We start from the raw sequence: 22,316 nt of genomic DNA, 5'->3' as shown, positions 1-22,316 counted from the left end.
GTGTGCAGTTCCATGGAGCAAAATAGAATGGGAGGTGGGCAGACATTTTTCTTGTTTATACCATCTCAGTAAGTGATTAAAGACTTGACTGTTAGTTCCATTTTGATTTGTTGGTTTCATTGGCTATTTTGACACCTGGCAACTCAGCTCTCTTTCTAGCTCAGCTGAGTTCCTGACATGGGATAGGTCCACCAGCAGCTAAAGGGGATCTGAGTAAGATGCCTGGAGCAACCACTACAGTCATTTTCTGTTGTGTTTATGCACTCTAGTTTACTCTACATTTTTGATATGACTATTTTTTTCTTTCTAATTCCTGAGTTCTATCACTTCGTCTTTTACGCCTTATATAATAATTCTAATTTATATTGTTCTTTTATAACTTTGGATATTTTCATAATTTCATTTAGAAATATGAGATTCTAGGCTATCTGTTTTGGAGAATGAATTTGTGATGTTTTTCTCTGTGCAGGACATATGGTCCTGTCTAAAATGTCCATAGGCGTTTAGTTCAGGCCAAAAGGTCCTTGATATTTGGTCCCATCCAAAATGTCCATAAGACATTTGGTCTAGCCCAAAAAGTCGTTGATATTTGGTCCTGTCTAAAGCCATTTGGCATGGACCAAATACGCTCATTGACGCTTTGGACAAGATCAAATGTCTGCTGATTGTTTTCCTTCCTTTGGGGGATGTTTTTCTTCCCTTCCCTTAAGTTTTTTTTCTTTTTTTATAATAACCTTGCTTAGAATTCAAGAGCAATTATTTTTTATTATATACTTTTACATAAAATAAGCTTATCTTATTTTAAAATGCAGAGTTGCTGAAACAACGTTTTGAGCCTTATAGCTATGGAGAATCCTCTTTTGTTATTTACATGAACTGGAAGAAAATATGGCCACCATTGTCTCAAATGTCCTGGCTCTGTCCACCTGCGCATGACTTCTGTATGAATCTTCTCTCTTCTGAATTCCTATATTCCTGTACTGCTCAATGAGAATGCTATTCTCCTTATTTCTACTCAGTAGCAGCTTTGTCCAGGAAGGAAGTGGTGTTGTTTTGTTAAGAGGTGTCATGGATGAAGGCTACTCAAGACCATTTAGAACATAATCAGAATCCATACTTACCTGTGAATTTATGTAGGAAAACTCTTCCCAGTTTAGCTGCCTTTGATGAGTTGCCTTTCCACAAATTCCAGTGAGTACTTGTTGACTATTATTTAGTTTTCTTATTTTTATATTCCCTGTTCTTTACCTCAGCTTTCTTCCAAACGGATTCTCGGATTATGCTGATCTTGCCGCTCTTAGTGGTTTGTCTTCACTTTTTGAGGTTCTGGGAAAACCTCATCAATTTTTTCTATTGAAGATGTCCACGAAGTTTTAATTGCACTACCCTAGTAACTCTGTCAGCTCTTATGGGGAGTTTGGGGAGATTTACAACCATTGCATTTTTCCCTGAATTTTATTTTCTTTTTTAAGCCCTGAGACTAAAATAAACAAACAAACAAAAACTACATTGAGCAGCTATGAGACCAATCTCCATAATTCAAATATCCCAAAGTAGAACTCAATATTTGCTACTGGTATAATCCTGGAACTATGTGAATACAATAAGTGCATATACTCCTAAACAAGATTTATACACTGGCCCGAGGCATCTGTACCTTGTTGAATTTAGTATATTCTGCTAGGAAAATGCAGGTATTCTCATCTACCATCTACCATGAATATCATTATTGGAATGTTAGTGTAACTTTCTGTCAATCTGTAGAACACTTCAGGATTTAAAAAGGCTCAATCTTTAGGAGAATTAACCTACTATTACAGAAACATCATGAACAACTGTTAAAGGCACCTACTTAACACCTGTTAGCAGATTGATTATTTAAAGTTGGTAGGTTTTACATTATTGAATAAGATCTTGCAAATCCCATTCCCTAAAGGCATAATGGGGGCTATCAGTCTGTATTCAATCAAGATATAGAGCCACACAATAATTTAAACAGGGAAAATTTAAATAATTATTAATCTGTAGAATAGGAGAGTAACTGTAGAGACAGATACCTATAAAGTACCCTGGGGCCGAAGCAGAGCACCCAAGAAAGGACAAACGCAGAAGAATAGATCTTCACCAGGCTGGGGGCCAAAGCTTGTTGGAGAGGATGTAATTGTAGCCATGTGATGACCAAGAAGCTTTCTGGGTTTCTGGGTCCAGAGCTGGTCCACAGTCACAATGCTAGAAGGAAATAACTCTCTAGGGCATAGGTGAGCCAAGACTAGTGGGCAGGCACACAGAGAGTATCAGAGCACTGTGATAAGAGGCCTGGAGTACAAGATGTCTGTGCTGGAAATGGTCCTCGTAATTGGCAAGTAATTGTAACTGGTACTATAATTGGCATGATGGTCATTGTAGCTAGCCAGAGATGTAACATCAGCAAAAGACTGCTCACAGAATACCACTGGATGTCCCACATGTGCACCACTGAGGGACTGTGCAGCAAGGATCAAGAAAAACCAAAACATAGAAAGTGAAACCAGCAGCCCTCATTGACCTGTAACATCCCTTCTGTGCCCTCTGCTGACAAAGCTTAACGTCAGCCTCACTGCAGAGAGGAAATGCTTAGAGTCAAGTCCACTATCACATAGCAGATAACGACGGGAGAATTTGGAGCTGAGAGACAATAAATAGATAACCAGCACAAGGAGGAACAGATAAAATGTATTAATGTAAATTAGAGTTAAAGAGATTTTAAGTTAATATAAAGTAAATTATATTGGAAACCATTTTATTATGAAATAGATGCAATAATTAATTAATCAAAAAAATTTAAAGAATTTAAAATACATAAAGAGAAAGAAATATTACAAAAATTAAAAAGTAACAAACTAATCATGCATGATTTTTACGGTTATAAGCACTGAAAATGCAGACAAATTATTACAATTGAGAATGGAGTACAGCAAGTTTTCTGGATTTAAGATTAATATACACAAATCTATTGTGTTTCTATATATCAGCAAAAAAGAGCATCTGGAATTTTTACAAAAATAGAATTTTTAAAAGTACCAAAAACGTGATGTGTGAACATCCCTTTGACAAAGATGTGAAACGTTTTACAGAAAAAAAATCATAAAACTTTAAAAAATGTTATAAAAGAAGTATAATTAAATAGAGACCTATCATAGCCATGATATCAAGACTCAGTATCACTGTAATATTACTGTAATATCAATACTCTCTCCAAGATATTTCATAATTTAAATTCATTTCCAATAAACATTGCTAAGGGTTTTTCATAGACCTGGATTATAAAATAAGGAAAAAACAAATTGCCTAGACTAGCCAACACAGTTTTAAAGAACAAGATAAGAAATTACTGAATCAAATATCAAGACATGAAAATTATAATAGCAGACACTGTGGGGAATTCACAGGGAGTTATTTGTGCATGGATAAAAACAGATCAATGGAACACAGCAAATAGCCCAGAACAGATCCCACACGTATATCAGCAGCTTGATATATGGCACGTGTAGCATTACTTATCAATGAGAAAGGTAAATATTATTTCTGCTTTAATGGATGATCCTTACTGAAAAAAAAAAGATGAAATTGAATTCAACCTTTACTGAAAAAGAAAAAACAATCTGGATAGATTAAAGAGCTACATGTGAAAGTCCAAACTATAAAAATCTTGGAAGAAAATATTGGAGAATACTTTTATGATGTCCTAGGAACATTTTTCTTAAATAAGGTACAAAACACAAACATATAGAAACATTTGACATCTTTTATTGCATTATAAACTAAAATATGTTCATCAAAATTTTCTTTTAAATAATCAAATGGCAAGCCACAGACAAATATTTGTAACAACTAAAATTGTCAACAAATTAAAATGCAAGTTATAAAGAGTTCATACAGGTTGGTTAAAAAGGCAAACAATAGGGGGCTGGCCCAGTGGCACAGTGGTTAAGTTCCCACGTTCCGCTTTGGCGGCCCAGCCTTCACAGATTGGGATCCTGGGTGCGGACACGGCATCGCTTGGCAAGCCATGCTGTGGTAGGTGTCCCACATATAAAATAGAGGAAGATGGGCATGGATGTTAGCTCACAGCCAGTCTTTCTCAGCAAAAAGAGGAGGATTGGCAGCAGATGTTAGCTCAGGGCTGATCTTCCTCAAAAAAAAAGATGAACAATAGGAAAATAAGTAAAAAACACATGAAAAAGTAATTCTCAGAATAGAATATCTAAATATTCAATAAAATATGAAAACTTGCTCAGCCTTACCAGTGATCTGGGAAATGCAAATGAGTTTTGCCTCATCTTGGCATTAGGTCAATGAATCAATGAATTTGGAACACCTAACAATACAACGTTTGGTGAAAATGCTTTTACCATTAGAGAGACACTGATAAGTACAATTATATTGGAGAGTAATTTAACCACTACCATATAAATATGAAGATGCACATTTTCTGTGATTCAGCATCTCTACCTCTAAATGCACGCCCCTGAGAAATTTTCACACTGATGCACAAGAAGACATGTACAAGAATGTTCACAGCCTAATACCCATAACAAAATAAAATTAGAAACAACCCAACTATCTTTCAACAGGAGAATGGATACAAATATTGAATATATTAATTTAATGCAACTCTTTGAGTTATTTTGCCGAGAAAATTACTGAACTAGAAGCATATAAAAAAAAAACAAAAACAAACCCTATAGCTACATTCACAAACATAACGGAGTGGAATAGCAAGTTAGAGAATACATATCGGGGCCGGCCCGGTGGCACAGCGATTAAGTGCGCACGTTCCGCTTCTCAGCCGCCCAGGGTTCGCCGGTTTGGAAACGGGTGCGGACATGGCACCGCTTGTCAAGCCATGCTGTGGTAGGTGTCCCACGTATAAAGTAGAGGAAGATGGGCACGGATGTTAGCTCGGGGCCAGTCTTCCCCAGCAAAAAGAGGAGGATTGCCAGCAGATGTTAGCTCAGGGCTAATCTTCCTCAAAAAAAGAAAAAGGGAATACATATAAAATATGAGCCCAGTTGTAAGATGCTTAAAAACAAAAGTAACAAAGATACATATATACATGCAAAGAGATGCAAAAAGACATTAAGATATGTTTCATGGATTTTGAAAACATGAGGGACAATGAGATCACTCAAGCTTTCAAAGGGAAAGAGAGGGAAAAGCTCTCATATCAAGTATTAGCCTATCAAAATTGAAGTGAATTTCTTAAAAGTCACACTAGAATCTAGCAGAAAATGGAGCAATGTTCCAAAATGTGAGGGAAAAAAAGATTCCTATGCTAAAATTCTAGCACTCTATTATGAAGTTTCAGTATAATTTAAAAGGTGTCTCAAAAAGATGACACCCAACGCCAATTCTCAGGAAGAAAACGGAGGATATGCTGCGCCAAAGCCGAAGAGTATAGACAAGAGAGATTGACATGGGCATAGAATGTCTACACCCTCATCTTCCGTATTTTAATGTCAATAAATTACATCTAAAATTTAAAAAGTTAAAAAATCATGTTACAGTTATACTAATTCAAAACATGATAAAATAGTTTAATTCAACTGAAATCTACAAGCCTTCATTAATAAAGCTAGAAGGACTAATCACAAATATCAATCAGTGTTTAATATACAGTGTAATTACTTTACAGTGAAACTTCAATAAACTGAATTTTTAAATGGATCTTACTTTCCTTCTTGTCAGCATATATTTCACTGCAGAAACGCACTTTTAATCTTATTTCTTATTACATAAATCACGTTTTTAACTTTCTATCCCTCCCAAGTCCTCTGTTTTCAAATTTTCCATCCTCACTATGTTCTCTTATTGACAGTGTAGGTACTATCCTAAGATTGATTTTTTTCGCTCTCTTGGGTAAGTTCCAATGTTTACAGATCCTATGTTTTCCTGTCTATTATACAATTTTTAAATTTTTACTGGAGTTCTTCAAAGGTTTGCTTCTTCAAAAGAAGATGTACGAATCGATTTTTATGACTTTTGGCTGAGTTAAAAAAATAATTTTATTCTTTCAATCAAGTGCTAATTTAACTAAAGAGTTCTAACTTCAAAATAACTTTCTTAGAAGCATGAAAACATAGCTTTACTGTCTTGCACCATGTTATGCTGATGATGAAGTCTGATACCGCTTCAGTGAGAGTGGCATTCTTCCGTCAGCCATGTTTGTTTACCCTTTCCAGTGTAGAAGCTTTCCAAGGCTTATATGGTGACTTGAAACCTCATAAGCATGTCTGTAGTTGTGGTTATTTGGGGGAGGGGGAGGGTGTTAATCTAGTTTATCACTGGTTGAGCCCTTCAATGATAATTGTATTTTTTCCTTAGCTCTGAGAAATTTGACACAATTGCCTCTTTGCTTAGTTTTCCCAGTCCATTTTCTCTGTTGCCATTTTTTGGGACTTTTAGTAGGAACTCATTAAACTTTCTGGATTAATATTCCATTTTATTATATGTTCTCTTCCTTATTATTTTTGTTTTATGTTTTTAGATTTCCTGCAACGCCTTATACATCCTTTCTGCTGATGTTATCATGATCTAATGCTTTTTAAAAATTGTCAGAATTTCTTCTTTGTTCTCTAACTGCTCCTTTCTCGATCTTTTTTTGCACTGAGATATTTAAATTTCTCTAGTAAAATATATAATTCAGTTTCCTATTCTACTGCCTTCACTTATTCATTAACGCAATATTTATTTAGTGACCATAATTTGCCAGACACTCTTCTAGGATTTCAGGATATGTTAATAAAATTTGACATGGTCCCTCTCTTCATGAAAGTTACCATCTAAATCTCTGAATGATATCTGCCACTTCCACGTTCAATTTCTCAACTTGTTCATCCTCTTCTATGCTGTTTGACTTATTCAATTTTCAACTAAATGTTGGCTTTTTGGTCATATTTAAGATGAAAGAATAACTAATTTCCTAGATATTAAGGAGATCCATTTCATCCAGTACATCTCACTCCTAAAAGGGAATGCAAAATAAGATCTCCACGCATATGGTCAGCCCGTGTCAACTGTGGGCTTAAATTTACGGTGTACAGACAGGAAATTAGAAGGTAGGCTATGCATGGTCTGCAGTGCCAAATATGGAGGGCTTTACTCTGGGTCACTAAAACCTGCACTAAAGTCTATAATTTCCCTCCAAAAAATGGTTCCTTTTTTCAGATAGACCATATGGAGAAAATGCTTGACAACATGTTGAACTGTATTTTTAGAGTAGAGAAGAAATTACAGGCTGGTTTTTCTATGAATGACTCTGTGACTAACCATCCTCTTTCTGGCCCCACTATCCACTCATCTGTATTCCACAGCTCCATGAATGCAGTGTCTCCTGGGTCCTCAGGGAAAGCTGTGCTCGCCGCTCTGCTCCTCCAGCCTTCTGCCCGGAGCCAAAGGACTCCTGCTTACTCATATTGTTCCTTCTCTCCACAAACTCCAACCACTGTCTGTCGCCAAAATTTATTCTTAATGCCCTTACTTTGGTGATCAACTGTCTTGATCTTCTCACTGTTATAAGTTTGTGACCTTTGGCTGTTTTTTACTGGCAATTTGATGAGGTTTTGAAAGAGGAGAAATAAATGGGCGTGCTTATCACTCATACTGAGCTATTTTAAATGTTCTCAATTATTGTTATGCACACTTGGCTTAATAGCATCAATAGTCAGAGTATTTACAATTGGTGTTATTTATTTAAAATTAGTTTGAAATATGTAATAAAAATATACTAATTTTCTTAATATATATGTACACACACAGTCCTCACATTGCATGGTAGTGAAGAACCACAAAAAGAATCATGCAATTTGAAACCATACAAGTTGATCTTAATACTCAATGGGAAAACATGACAATAAGTTCATTTCCACTGTTTCATTGGCCACATATCTAAAATCTCTCAAATGGTGGCAGTGTTAATATTCCCAAGGTCAGTTATTTCTTCTGTTTGAATTATTCTTCACTAATCACTTTTCATTTTTCGCTGCACTTTTATCTTTGTTGGCCAATTCTATCTTTCAATTATCCATTATAGTAAAACATTCCAAGGGTTTCTCACTAGGAGACAACACAACTTCATGCTTTGCTCTCTGTCTGTGAACTGACTAACAGATGTTCAGCAATTAATCACTGACAGACTTCAAAAGAAGTAATATGACTGGCACATCAGGTATTGACATAGGGATTTGTGGACTAAAGTGCTAATAGTGAGGTTTGTGCTTTATTTAACTTTTCGCAGTGAACAGATTATGGTAGCTAAAATTTGAACAGAATTGTTGGAGATTTGGTATTATTTAACTAAACCATGGTAACTAAAATCTTCGTGTATCAGAAAGGTGCAATGTGAGGATTGCTAGTCTATGAGTGAAAAAAAGAACAAAGAGCCAGCCCTGATGGCCTAATGGTTAAAGTTTGGTGCACTCCGCTTTGGTGGCCCGGGGTTCGTTTCCCGGTTGTGGAACCACGCCACCCATCTGTACCTTGTCGTGCTGTGGTGAAGATTCACAGAGAAGACCTAGAGGGACTTACAACTAGGATGTACAGCCATGCACTGGAGTTTTGGGGAGGAAAAAAAAACAAAGAATATTTCTAAAATAATTTTTTTGAGTAATAAAAGATAAATTGCGGAACTGTAGAATATGAAAAAAATGACTAGTACACAGAGAGAAGAAAAAAGGTTATTCTATGTAGTTAACTTATTTAGGAAATCACAACTTGTTTTTAGGGTGAATACATGAGTAAGACACGGTGTCTATAAATTTTTTTTTTTTTGGAAGAGAGTGACTCTTTGGAGGTGGAGAAAATAGGAAGTAGATAGACGACTAAGGAAATACAGAATAATGAGATAATTAAAAAATTCTATATCCAGGATTGTCTACATAGTTGGCAAGATCCAGTACAAAGAGAAAATGTAGGACCTCAAAATTATTAAGAATTTTGTGACAGCAACAGCAGAGAATTAAAGAAGCATCCTCTGAGAGTGGTGCCCTGTGAGACTGCGCCAGTTACCTGTCAATGAAGCCCACCTTGCACTTAACAACTTAAGGTAGCAGATTGTTAGGTAGCGTATTGGTATGCTTGTGGTTCTCTGGGCAGTCTGTTTTAAACTGGTTGTCTGGTGTGGTTATTCGTGGTACAACATTTCAATCTCAAGATTGTCCCAGTTAGATTCTGAATTCCATAGTCACTCTCCTTACAAGCAAAGACATTAAAACTGAGATACTCTTGAAAAAATGGATGGTTTTTAGGTTTTCGTATGACTGATACTGATATTTATGGTTCATAGATATTACACTCTCTTATACAGGATAATAAGACATGACTTTTTTCTTAAAGAATCTGATATCCTATAGGAAAGACAGCTGGAAGTGGGGGGGGGGGACAGAGTAGACGGGTAGGGGACATGTCCTTGGTTACAGCCGTAGCTGTCTCTGGTGGATGGGAAAGTAGTATCAATGATTCCGTTGTAAAGAACATTATGCTCCCTTCACTTTCCTGCTCTCAATTTCTTCTGATAAACCAAGAGAAAGAAAAATTCTTGAAAAATGAAAAGTGACAACACGTCTCTCTCTGTATATGCAGATACTGATATATGTTCATATATTTCAATATCTAATATATAAATATATAGGTATATGATGATATATAATGTGTTACATATGTAACTTATATATAATATAGATGTGGATAGGTAATATATTATTTATTATATATACATATAATATATATACAATGACATATGTAGAGAGCTATCTTGTACATTATATATTACATATATTTGTGTGTATGTGTGTAATTATCCATGACTCATTATTTTTATTGTATTAAAATTTATTTCTTAGGTTTGTGGCCTAATATTTAATTTTTCTAAATTTCCCTTGATGATTAACCTAAAAAAATAAAGGAGACAAACTGTTTATATTATACCTCCCTAAAACCACACGGTGGCAGGAGAGGATAAGAGCACAGGCAGAGAGTCTCTGAGCTCTAAAGGGAAAACTAGAAACTTAAACACGGTGCTACAGAACAAGTACACAGTGACAAAACAGACATATATTATTTACAAAATATTAACTGTGCTGAATTTCAAATTACTTGTTATTTTTTAATTCTAATTGGTCAATAATGTAGCCATCAATGGTTATTGTGTTGATCCTATAACTCACCTTCTTGGCATACATCTGGATTTGTGCTTTAAAACCAATTCCCACATTCTTTGTCATCACTTCCTATTTGTGCTATCTTCAATTATTACTTTTAAAATACATTTCATTTCTTTCCACATGGTGTATCCTCAAATTTGTGATCTAGATGTCAGAATTTATAGTTACCACCTGAAGGCAGGAGTGTATGACCCATGCCAGCCTCTGATATCACAGCTGCCATAGGCTGTGAAGCTGGTGATAGGACAGTAGGGCTGGTGCCTAACCACTGAAAAACTTCACATCTGAGAATGTCAAGCCTTCAATTACTGGGAAAAATGTCCTCTGCTGCTTTCAGCCTTTAAAAACTTGTAGGGATACATTTAATTGGTAGTGAGAGATTGAATATGCAGACAAAGGCCAGACAATTTGTAGTAATACAACTACGACCCACACCTGCCCAGGAACCCAACCCCTGTCTGCAATAAACAGCCCAGGAAGTCAGCCTGCTGTAAGTCAGATTTGTAGGAAGTCAGACTACCATCTCTACTGATAATTTAGGAAGCTAACCAATAACTTCTGAGACAGTCGGCCCAAATTGCCAGAATTTGATTAATAACTGACGGCTTCCCTAATTTTTGTACCCATTACCGTCTTAGGACCAACCAGAGAAAGCCAATTATATACCCCTAACCAATCACATAAAATACGCTGCTTCTAGTCAGCCCTCCTCCAGCTTCCCTTTGCCAACAGCCTCCAGCCAGAGCATAGCTGAAGCCTTCCCTTTTCTCCACTGTAAGGCTTTTCCATTCCTCTGCCTGCCTTGAGTCTCTACTCACACGCGTGCAAGCGATGGTGACTGACTCCCTTGCTATGGCAAGCTCAGAGTAAATAGGCTTTGCTTCTCTCATTTAGTTTTACTTTCACAGTGGAATTCTAATTCATCCAGACCATAATGGCAAGGGAGGCCTGGCTATGTAATTTCAGCATTCCAGTCCCTACCAAACAGTGAAGGAAAAAGAACTTGATGCCCATTGTAATCACAAGAGTCTGTATTCTCTTTGGCTTCTCAATATCCTTACACACTTTTCTACCAGTTATTGCACCCTATGATTCTCTCATTGTAAGCAACATTGACAACAAAAGCAAGCTCTCACCTCCTATAATGCAGCAATCTTTTTCTCAAAAGAAAACATTCTCACTTTCTGCCTAAAAACTTGAGACCCAAATCGATTGTCCATTGCATCAGTCTCTGGTTGACGTCTATTCCACGTGGAAGATTTCTTGATAATCATCAGCAACATACCATGTAAAAAGATATAGAAAATAATATGGAAAAGATAGGGAAAAAATTAAGGATAATAGTTAATATATCCATATGTATATATGTAACTGGTCATGAAACCTTAGTTAGTAATTACAACTTTCTTTTCCATAACCCATTATATACTGTCTTTGTCCTCAGCCTAATCCCCAGCTGGCTGGGATTCTTTAACTGAGGGGTGATCTAAACTTTCAATCTTGAAGGTATTAGCGGTTCTGTCTATATGTCATAATTTTCCATTAAATTGACCACTAGACATGGAATTACTAGGAGGTAATCCAGTTGATCCCCTGGGATTCAGATACACTTTGTCTTGTTGTGCAATAGGAGTACTAATTTATCCTGACCATCAAGATCAGTTATCTCAGCCAATGTTTTAATCTCATTCATGCCTGTTGACAACAGTCTCAATGCCCATTTTTGAGACATCACTGTGGAATACTCTTGTATATATATTTTTCTTTGGAATGAAAATTTCTAAACCAGCAGTGTCTGCAGTTGTGGGATTGATAAGCAATTATTTTGTGAGTGGATCTTCAAGGGTAATGGTGGGAAAAGACATTTCTGATCCCAATACTTGATTTTCAGACCCACCACTGGAGCTGGGCCATAAATGAATGTCAAGTATCAATGGATAGTGTGTAGTATACATACTGGTCGGCTAAAACATTTTACTATGTTTGAAGCTGGGTATTGTACAAAAGAAATGAATAGAAATTTCCCTGGCCTCTAGGTGTATACATTATAAATGTTCATCATGATTTCTAAGATCTGATGTAGGATAATCATAAGCACACGTTGTCAGAAATTGTTTAATGCTGACCGAAATGTTTGTTCTAACTCTATGATTCCAAACTGCTCTATATACACTGAGATGACCTATCTTAGACATCTCGAAAGGTAACATTCCTTCTCAGTTGGAAAACCACCTAAAACTCAATTATTACAAATCCTACATATCCTTAAGAATGAATAGAATTATTAAATAATTAATTATATATGCATGTATTCCATTATTTAATTTTTATTGCAATGCATATATTCAACTTTTAAAAAATATTAAGACATAATTAAACTGGGACCCCTGTAATGTTTAAGATAAAATTTAACATATACAAAGGTGAAAAAATAGAAGAGTAAAAGGAAAACATGAGAAGTAATATTTCACTATATTTCAAAACTGTATTTCAAAACCTACCATAAATATCTTATATGAATTAACATTCTAATGCAGTATTGTGAAATATTTCAGGTTCAGTGATGTTAACTAGAGAAGATAAATAGCATATAATTAGAAGTGCCCAGAATAATCAAATCAACACTGAACTATTTTCTAGATTATGGGAAGTTTTACATGATGCCTATTTTTTAATATTAAAATTACCTTCAATGTTTTATGAGAAATATTATTAAAAACAATCCTGTATGCTGCCAATTATGATAAAGTCACAGAGCTGCATCTAGGACAAACTCTGAATCTCATTCCACAGAAGTTGGTTGTACGGACTGTACCTTCGGACAGAGAATTAGCAGGGACAGAGTGAACCAAAATCTCCAAGAATTATTCACTGGGCTGAGTGATTCACTCAGGAAAGTGCCTTCACTGAATTGCGAAGACCACTTTCACTGCACTTTTGTTCTTCACAACCTACTTTTAGGTAGTGACCTAAAGTGACCTGGTTGCGCTTTTGAAAATCATGTGATTTACTTGCAAAATCAACTATAAAAAATGAGTCTCTAGACCTAGAGTTGTCAGCAAGTTTGAGAAATGTGAAGCTAAAGATCAGAGTGATGATGATGATGATTGATGATGAAGTCACCACTTTGAATTTAAGGAAACACTCATCAAAGGAAAGTTAGTGCCTTAACCAAATTTATTAATTCACTCGTTAACTCAAAAAATGTGTATTATGGGCCAAGAATTGGGACAAATATTAAAATAAATTAATGCAACAAAATCATTTTATTACATTTTTGTTTCTTACTTCATGTTTCTCAACAAATCTTGTAAAGAATAAGATTTTATTTATGTTTTGATGCACTCTCACTTGTTTAATGAAAAGCAATGCTTTAAGAGCTGGTAGTTTCTGGCAATAATTCCTGACAGTTCTGGCAATTCTCATACAGTTTAGAACATGAAATAAATTCCATATTATCAAACGAAATATCATTAATTACTAAATTATCAGTACTTTATAAGTATATTATTTAATTACTTCCTAAAGAAATGAGAACTATATTTCTGGTGATCAAACTATGCTTTTTATTTTGTGGATGCATGAATCCATTGTATACAATATGTCTCCCATATTAGAAGATCAAATTTTGTAAAAAAAAAAAAATAGATACCATAATGATAATAAATAAAGAAAACGATGGAAATAATGACATCTATTCTTATGGACACAGTCCAGAAGAAACTATTTTATAAAATTATTGAATAGAGGACTGTAATCCAAATAGGCACTTACCAAGTTTTATAATTATTATTTTACAAGAACGATTTTTTGTTTGTTTGTTTTACACACAGGTGTTCAATTGTTCCAGAATTGTTTGTCGGAAATTCTGTTCTTCCTCCGCTGATTTCTCTTTACTCCTTCATCAAGGATCATTTGACTATAAGTGTGTGGGTCTCCTTACAGTCTATCTAGTCTGTTCCACGGATTTGTCTGTTCTTTCATCAATACTGCATTGTCTTGACTGATATGTTTTATACTGAGTCTTGACATCAAGTATTACAAGTCCTCCAACTTTTGTTTTTCTTCACAATTGTGTCGGTTATTCTACGTCTTTTGTCTTTCCACGTAAACTTTGGAAACAATTTGTCAATATCTACAAAATAGGTTCCTTGGATTTTTATTGGAATAGTGTTTAATCAAGATCGATTGGGACAAGTTGACATTGTAACAATATCGAATCTTCCAGTTTATGACCATGGACTATCTCTCCACTTATTTAGATCTTATTTATTTATTTTATTATATTTTTGTAGTTTTCCACTTATAGATCCTAATATCTTTTTGTTAGATTTAACAAATACAGCAATGCTTAAGTAGTCCATACTTTTTGTGCTATTGTTAATTACAAATTTTTTAAATTTCAAATTCCGATTATTTGTTACTAGTATATAGGAAATTGACCAACTTTTGTATGCTAATCTTGTATTTTGTAACCTCATATACTTGCTTAATAGTTCTCTGTATGTATGTTGAAGATAGAGAATACATGATTTGCCAATGGATTGGTTGTTGTAAGAGAAGAGGAGTCAAAGCTTTTGATCTGGATAAATGCACTTGGTGATTATCATAATGAAAAAGGGAGCCAGAAAGGGAGGCTTAGGGAGTTTGATTTTGAAAATCCAATATTGAGATAGCAATTATTCATCCAAGTAGAAACGTCAAGTAACCTGTTGAATACACAAATCTGGAGTTCATGGAAGAAATCTGGCCTGGGGACACATATTTGGATTAACTATCATGTGTATATATATTTTAGACTATGGTGTTGAACAAAAAAATTTAGATAATAAAGACAGTTATAAAAAAGAATATGTCCATGGACTGAGGCCTGGAATATGACAAAATTTAAAAGTCTAGATGATGAGAAGAAATCAGCAGGGAGGCTGAGAATAAGTTGCCAAATATGTAAACGCAGAACCAAAAGAGAGTAGGACCTTTAAAAACAAGTGAAGGCAGTGTTTCAAGAAAAAGTGCTACATCCAGCTACATCCAGCACAGCTGATAATTCAAGTCATTTAGGTTCTGAGAAATGACCACTGAATGGGCAACATGATGTCATCAGTGGCCTTAGCAAGTGTTATTTTACTGGAGCAATAGGGGAAAAGAAGTGTCTATTTGAAGAAGTTCCAAGAAAAAAAGGATACAAAATGAATACAATTTGCGTTAACAACTCTTTAAGGAAGTTTTGCTGTAACTGAAAGCAGAGACATGTGGGATAGATGGATTATTTCTAAAGAAGGAAGATATTTTAGATTGTGTGTGTTGATGGAAATAATCCAGTGAATTAATGAAGCAGGAGAAGAGAGGGGATATTTATAAAGGAACATCTTTACAAAATTGAGAAGTAATCGAATTGAGTACATGATTATAGGTGATTGGCAGCAAGGATAGCACCAACATAAATTCATGGAACAGGGAAGGCAGAGTATTTAAGTAGAGATCCAGTACAGTAGGTAGATGTTACTTATGACCTATGTGAATAAATTAAACATAAATATAAATGACTTTGTACACATACTTGTAACATCATTTCCAAAAACAACCTAAAAGGAAACATATGTTATATTTTATACTGAGAATGGAATTAATTACACAAAAGTACCTGTGCTCACTTGCATGTGTGAGTTTAGAACCACAATATATTATTCAAACACTTAGAAATAAGCCACCAAAAAGGAAAGATATTTACTACCAGATCATAATTCAACATATGTGAAATCTATAGAAATTGATTTTAAAAAGCCCTAAAAGAATTTATACATAAGTATCTTTCTACATGCATACATGTAGAAAAAAGGAACTGGTCTTAGCTACAAAAATTATGAAAAAATATTCACCCTCACAATAGTGAAATAAATGCAAATGAAGAAAGTGCAAACAAATGAGTCAACAAGCAAAATTTAATTCACAAGTTCAGAAGTATTTAAGATGGCATTCAAAGCCACTGGCGCTTTTTTTTTTATTTGGAAATAAATATCAAAAGTGTTAGATACAATTTTAATAAAAATAGTAGGGTATAGATGTAGTGCAGGACATTATGATAAGTTTGTTAACAGCTGAAATGGAATATTATCATATTATAAACAACCATTATTTATAGATGGTAGGATGAGTGACTATTTTGTTTCATTTTCTGATTTTTCAGATTTTATAAGATGAGCACATTTTAAAGATCAGAAAAGTGATTAATAAAAGTCATAAAAGTTTTAGTCATTGCATTACAAGTTGGGATCTGAATCTCTAATGATAGAGGAATGGTCCATTGTGGTTTGAACATTCCACGGTCGATAAGACATCAGAGGAATTATTTAAAAATAGGGTAATACTGAAAGTATAATTCTAAGAAATAAAAATATGTTCTACTATATATTATTATGCTCACATTCACATTTGTTTGTACTGAAGAGAGAGAGATAGCGAGATAGAGAGAGAGAGGGCCTTAATGAAGATAGGGCCTTGTTTATCCTGTACATTCTTTAGGCTCAATGCCCAGGCCTAGATCAACGTCTGGCATAAAGTAGATGCTCAATAACAATTTGTGGAAATAACGCATTCATGCAAAAATTAATACATAAAGACTCAAGGAAATATGCTAAAACGCCATACACACGAAGGCTGACTTTGAGTAGTAGAATTACAGGTCATAGGTGATTTTTAGAAAATGTTTTCTTTTACAGTTTTATATTATCTAATGCTTCTATAATAAAAATGCAATAAATAATCTACTTCTTATTGTGCTCTAAACTACCTCAAAGAAAGCATCAAATATATGTCAATGTGAAAACATCAAATATATGTCAATGTGATCTTAGGCATGTAACAAGAAAGAGGAATTGAAAATAACATTTTCATTCCTATCAAAAAATATTTTAATTTTTTGGAAACCACAGTGAAATGGCTGATCTGATTAAAATTAAATAAAAAAGATCTCTAGTTCTGTAGCAACTTCTTATACAATGTAACTATGAAAATTTCTGCTGACGGTTAATTCTTGTCAGAGTTGAAATCAGTATTCCAGCTACCAACTGTTTAAAGAGACCTTAGTGCAACAGAAAAGCAGCACCAGATGTTCAGATGGCTGCAATTTTGTCCTCAGCAAAGGTTATAATCAGGTTTAGAATATAAGCCTCAATGAAGAAGCAGCATACTATAGAAGAAAAGTACATGAGGCAAAAACTCCTAAAAAAAAGAGCTCAAAATTAGTCTCCATCACTTAATAATTATGAGTTTGATTCACCCCTAAGTGTTGTGAGCCTCAATTGCTTCAACCATATAACAGAGATCATAATAACTAGCTTACTTCCTCATTTCAAGTATAGTTTAGCATATTTGTGGGATTTCAAAGAACTTCTCTTGTGCCTGTGGTTTTCTTTTTTTGCTGGGAACAAGCCTTATTTTCCCTCCCCTCCCCATAAAATCACATGCCTTCAAAGTCATTTTATTTTGATGAAAACAAAAAATACTAACTATGGTGGAGCAACTGACCAACTGTCATGGGCGTAACTACTACTAGAAAATTATTTTGAGAAGGGTGTTTACAGATTGTTTTACTTAAAACACAGATTTTTTTAAAGTATACAATACAACCAAATAAAATGTGATCTTCTTCACGTTGTTTACTTAATTTTGCTTTAAAGCTGGTGCAGCTAAAAATAGTACAAGATTATAGATCTTGACATTTCCATATGGAGAGAGTAGGAGGCTCCTGTAGGCTGTAGATTCTACAGCTTCTGAGTCAGCCACTCCGTCAGCCAAAATTTTCTCTGGATATTAGGCAATGTGCCCACATTTCTTAAAGAGAATTCTAAAATATTTTTGCAGGCTTCTTCTCCCGTAAGCTCTCCTCCCTGCTGATCTGCCATGGCACCATCATCCCAGTAATATCTGAACTTTCTTCAGTCTATTTGTACCCCTCTTCATCTCTCCTTCTCTTGGTCCTTTATATCTATATCTTTATAATCAGCAACCCCTTTTATCCTGACCTTCTCAGAAGGATTACCTTCCCCTCCTTACTCTACCTGAAGCCAAACTACTCACTGAGGGTGCCAGTTTGTGTCATCTCAAGATCATCTCAATTCTTGTCTGTTCTCTCTCTTTCCAGTTACGTTGGAAAGCATGTAAGTATAACCCTTGTCACTTCTATTCTGGTAGTTCTCCACCTTCTTGAAGAAGTTTCTGCTCTAATTTTTAAAAAGTTGTCTCAGCTCCTATACCATAGTCTTCCCAACCCTTAGTCCAATGTACTTCCTCTTTATATACAAATTCCCCAGAAGTATTTTCCATATATACTGTTGCCTTTCCCTGCTTCTTGTTCTTTATTCAATACATTCCAACATGATTACCACCAATATCACTCCTTTAAACACCTCCTGATAAGGTTACAAAAGGCTTATATATCTTCAAATCCAATTGAAATTTTAAATTCTTCTACTTACTTGATTACTCAGAGGCATTCAACACCATTAGCTACACTCAACTTCTTGAACTTTTTTCCACGTTTCTGATACCAAACCTCTTAATCCCAAATTCGTGTGCCCAATGTGCAGTAAGCCAAACACTGAGACACTGGTGCTTGGAGATGGAGAAAGGTTTTATTAAAATTGGCCAAGATGAGAAGATGGGAGCATAGGTTTGCTTAAATCCACCTTAACAAGAGCAAAAAGCAGGGAGGTTTTATAGAGCTAAGGGGCTTGGCAGGAGATGCTTCAGAGAAACAAAGGAGTCTCTCCAGATAATCCCCTGGGTAATCTGACTTCTAGGTGTCAATGGCAGCTGAGGGCTGGCCATCTGGTGATCGATCACAACCTCCCTAAGGCATTCTATTTCTTCTGCACAAGAAGCTCACAAATCTTCTGCAAAACATGCCCGCAAATCCTCAAGACCACTGAGTCACCCCTCAAGTTAAACAGGAAAACAGCAAATTGTTTATTGAATATCTACAGTAACCCTCAGGTATGCAGCTTCATTTCCACAGCCTTTTGATTTTCTCACAACAGATCTTCCCTGACTTACGATAGGGTTACATCCAATAAACCCAACATAAGTTAAAAATATCATTAAGTCAAAAATGCATTTAATAGAGCTAACCTACTGAACATTATAGCTTAGCCTAGCCTACTTAAATGTGCTCAGAACACTTACACTAGCCTAAAGCTAGGCAAAATCATCCAACACAAAGCCTATTTTATAATAAAATGTTGAATATCTCATCCAATTTATTGAATACTGTACTGAAAGTGAAAAACAGAATGATTCTACGGGTACAGAATGGCTATCAGTGTATCATCAGTTGTTGACCCTCATGATTGCGTGGCTAACAGGGGGCTGTGGCTCAGTGCCCCTGCCCAGCGTCACGAGGGAGGATCATATGCATATCTCTAGCCTGGGGAAAAAATCAAAATTCAAAAACACAATTTCTACTGAATGTGTATTGCTTTTGCACCATCATAAAGTTGAAAAACCGTAAGTCGAACCATCATAAGTCAGGGACGTTCTATACATCTTTTAATCTCCTTTTTCTACTTGATAGCTAATTTTTCTGCATTGACTATTATATGTTGAATTTATTCATGACTCAAGGCAGAGATTTCTTTTTTAATCCTTTATACACTCTTTCTTTAGGATTGAATTTCTGCCCATGACTGTCTGTAATTCTCTAAAAGGACTCTCGAATGTATATTTCCAGCACACAAATAGTAACTGTTCTAAAGAGTTTAAAATTGGGGAATGTGTTAAAGAATGAGAGGCAGGAACAGATTATTGGGGTATTCCTCTCCAAGAAGCTGCCATTTTAGTTGAACCTGGGATCATGAAAAAGGCTGTGGTCAAGTGAAGATCTGTGACAAGAGTCCTCTAAACAGAAAGGGCAGCAATTGCAGTTAGTGTGGAGGGTGCTGAGATGAGAAGGATGAACCGAGACTACACATAGGATGTTGAAAGATACACAAAGAGTTTTCATCCTATAAGTGTGATGCAAAGACACCGGAGAACTTTAAGCATGAGAGAGACAAGAATTGACTTAGGCCTTAAAAAATCCACCTGGCTGCTGTGTGGAATAGGGGGATAGGTTCAAGAGGAAACGCAGTAAGGTCAGTTGATAGGATTATGCAGAATCCACATAAAGCAGTGATGGTGACATGAGCAAAGGATGTAGCATATGATGAGAAATAGCCATTTTCTAACACATTTATTATTATGTAATCAATAATATTCAGAGAGCTCATAGACTTTTGTTGAAATTAGTTATTGCATACAGATTGTCAAAAGAAGAAGGGACTGAAAAACACCTTCTGTAGTTTTGCCTTTAAAAAATAAGAGGATTTTGGTGCTACTTAATAAGATGGGATCATTTTTGAGGAGTGAAATGAGGGGTGGAAATTCATAGTTATTTTTTCTATATTATATTGAGAGCGATATACACATTTAGATGGATATATCACGTAGACAACTGGATATCTGAGTCTGAAGCTCAAGGAAGACATTTAGATTGAGTAATATTAGATATTAATATAGGATAGTAACCCATGTGGTGGTAATATTTTAATCCAATAACAAATATGTGGTCACTTATGGGACCTGAGGTGGAAAGTAAATGGAAGAGGTTGAGGATAAAACCCTAGGTCTCTCCAATATTCAGAGTCCTTATAGAAAAGCAAAGGAGACAAGAAAGAAAGGTTAGTGATTTACAAGTGAAAATAAATACACTAGAAGTCACAGAAGCACAGAAAAGAAATTGTATTCGAGGAGGTTGTGGTAAACTGTGTCTAATGCTATTGAAGCTCATTAGATTAAGCAAATATTTGTCCACTGGCTTTGACATGATATATACATCAATGCCGATTAGAACTCCTGGTGAGGATGAAAGACAAACTGGAATTGTTTGAGGAAAAATACGGAAGTGAAGAAAGAGAGACAGCAATAGACAACTTTTTCTAGGAATTTCAGTCTTATGAGAATTCTTTATGAGAAAGAGAGAAATATTGGGGTAGTAGCTGAAGGAAAATGTGAGCTAAAAGGCGATTGTTTTAAAGATATTTCATTCTTTTTTAAAGTATGTTTGTATGTTGATTAGAATAGAGATGGAAAAAACTTGATGCAGAAAACAAAATGCAAGACAGAAGTCTTAGAGAATTTAATAAGGATTAGGATCTAATTCACAAGTAGATTGGCCTTGGGGAGAAAGAAGAAATCTTCCATTGTCATGTCAATCACAGACAAAGAATAGTTTGTACAGATGCAAGTAGGCTGGTGGAGCTGGTAGTAGAAAGACGAAATTGCTTTTTACTGATTTTAATTACTTTTTAGTGAAATGTGAAAAAGGCAACAGTTAACATTGAAGAATGTAGAAATTTTTAGGAAACTTGAGGAAAGTTACAGTGCTATGGTCCAAATGCTCCTGTCCCCCCAAAATTCATATGTTAAAATCCTAATGCCAATGTGATGGGCTTAGGAAGTGGGTCCTTTAGGAACTAATTAGGTCATGACAGTGGACCCCTCATGAATGGGATTAGTGCTCTCATAAATAATGAGACCATACACACACAGTTCCCTCACCCCTTTCACCATGCAAGGATACAGCAAGAAGTCGACAACCAGGAAGAGGCCCCTCACCTGACCATGCTGTCATCATTATCTTAGACTTCTAGCCTCCAGAACTGTGAGAAAGAAATTTCTGTTGTTTATAAGCTACACGGTTTGTGATGTTTTGTTATAGTGGCCCTTACAGACTAAGACCTGGTGTGAAATAGGAATAAGAAAATGAATTTTCTAAGAGAGTAAAGTAGAATATCATTGTTGAATATCCATTTTTAATCTTTTCATAAATTTTAAGTGAGTTTTGTCAGATAGTTGGGTTTAGCAAAGTTCAGTTTTGCCAGATGTGGCTGACAGAGAGAGGAACAAGAAAATTAAGGGAATTTGCCATGAAATTGTTATAGTACTGGGCCATGGAATCTTGGTTGTGTGCAGAATATAAAGTCATAAAGGGGATAATAGGTTACGAAAAATAGTGAAAAAATGGTAAGTTCACTGAATTGGAGGTCTTAATGACGTGAAAGAATTTTGGAGTGCAATCGC

The sequence above is a fragment of the Equus caballus genome, chromosome 2, assembly GCF_041296265.1.
Source record: "Equus caballus isolate H_3958 breed thoroughbred chromosome 2, TB-T2T, whole genome shotgun sequence".
Classification (NCBI taxonomy): Eukaryota; Metazoa; Chordata; class Mammalia; order Perissodactyla; family Equidae; genus Equus; species Equus caballus.
This window is presented reverse-complemented; position numbering follows the sequence as displayed.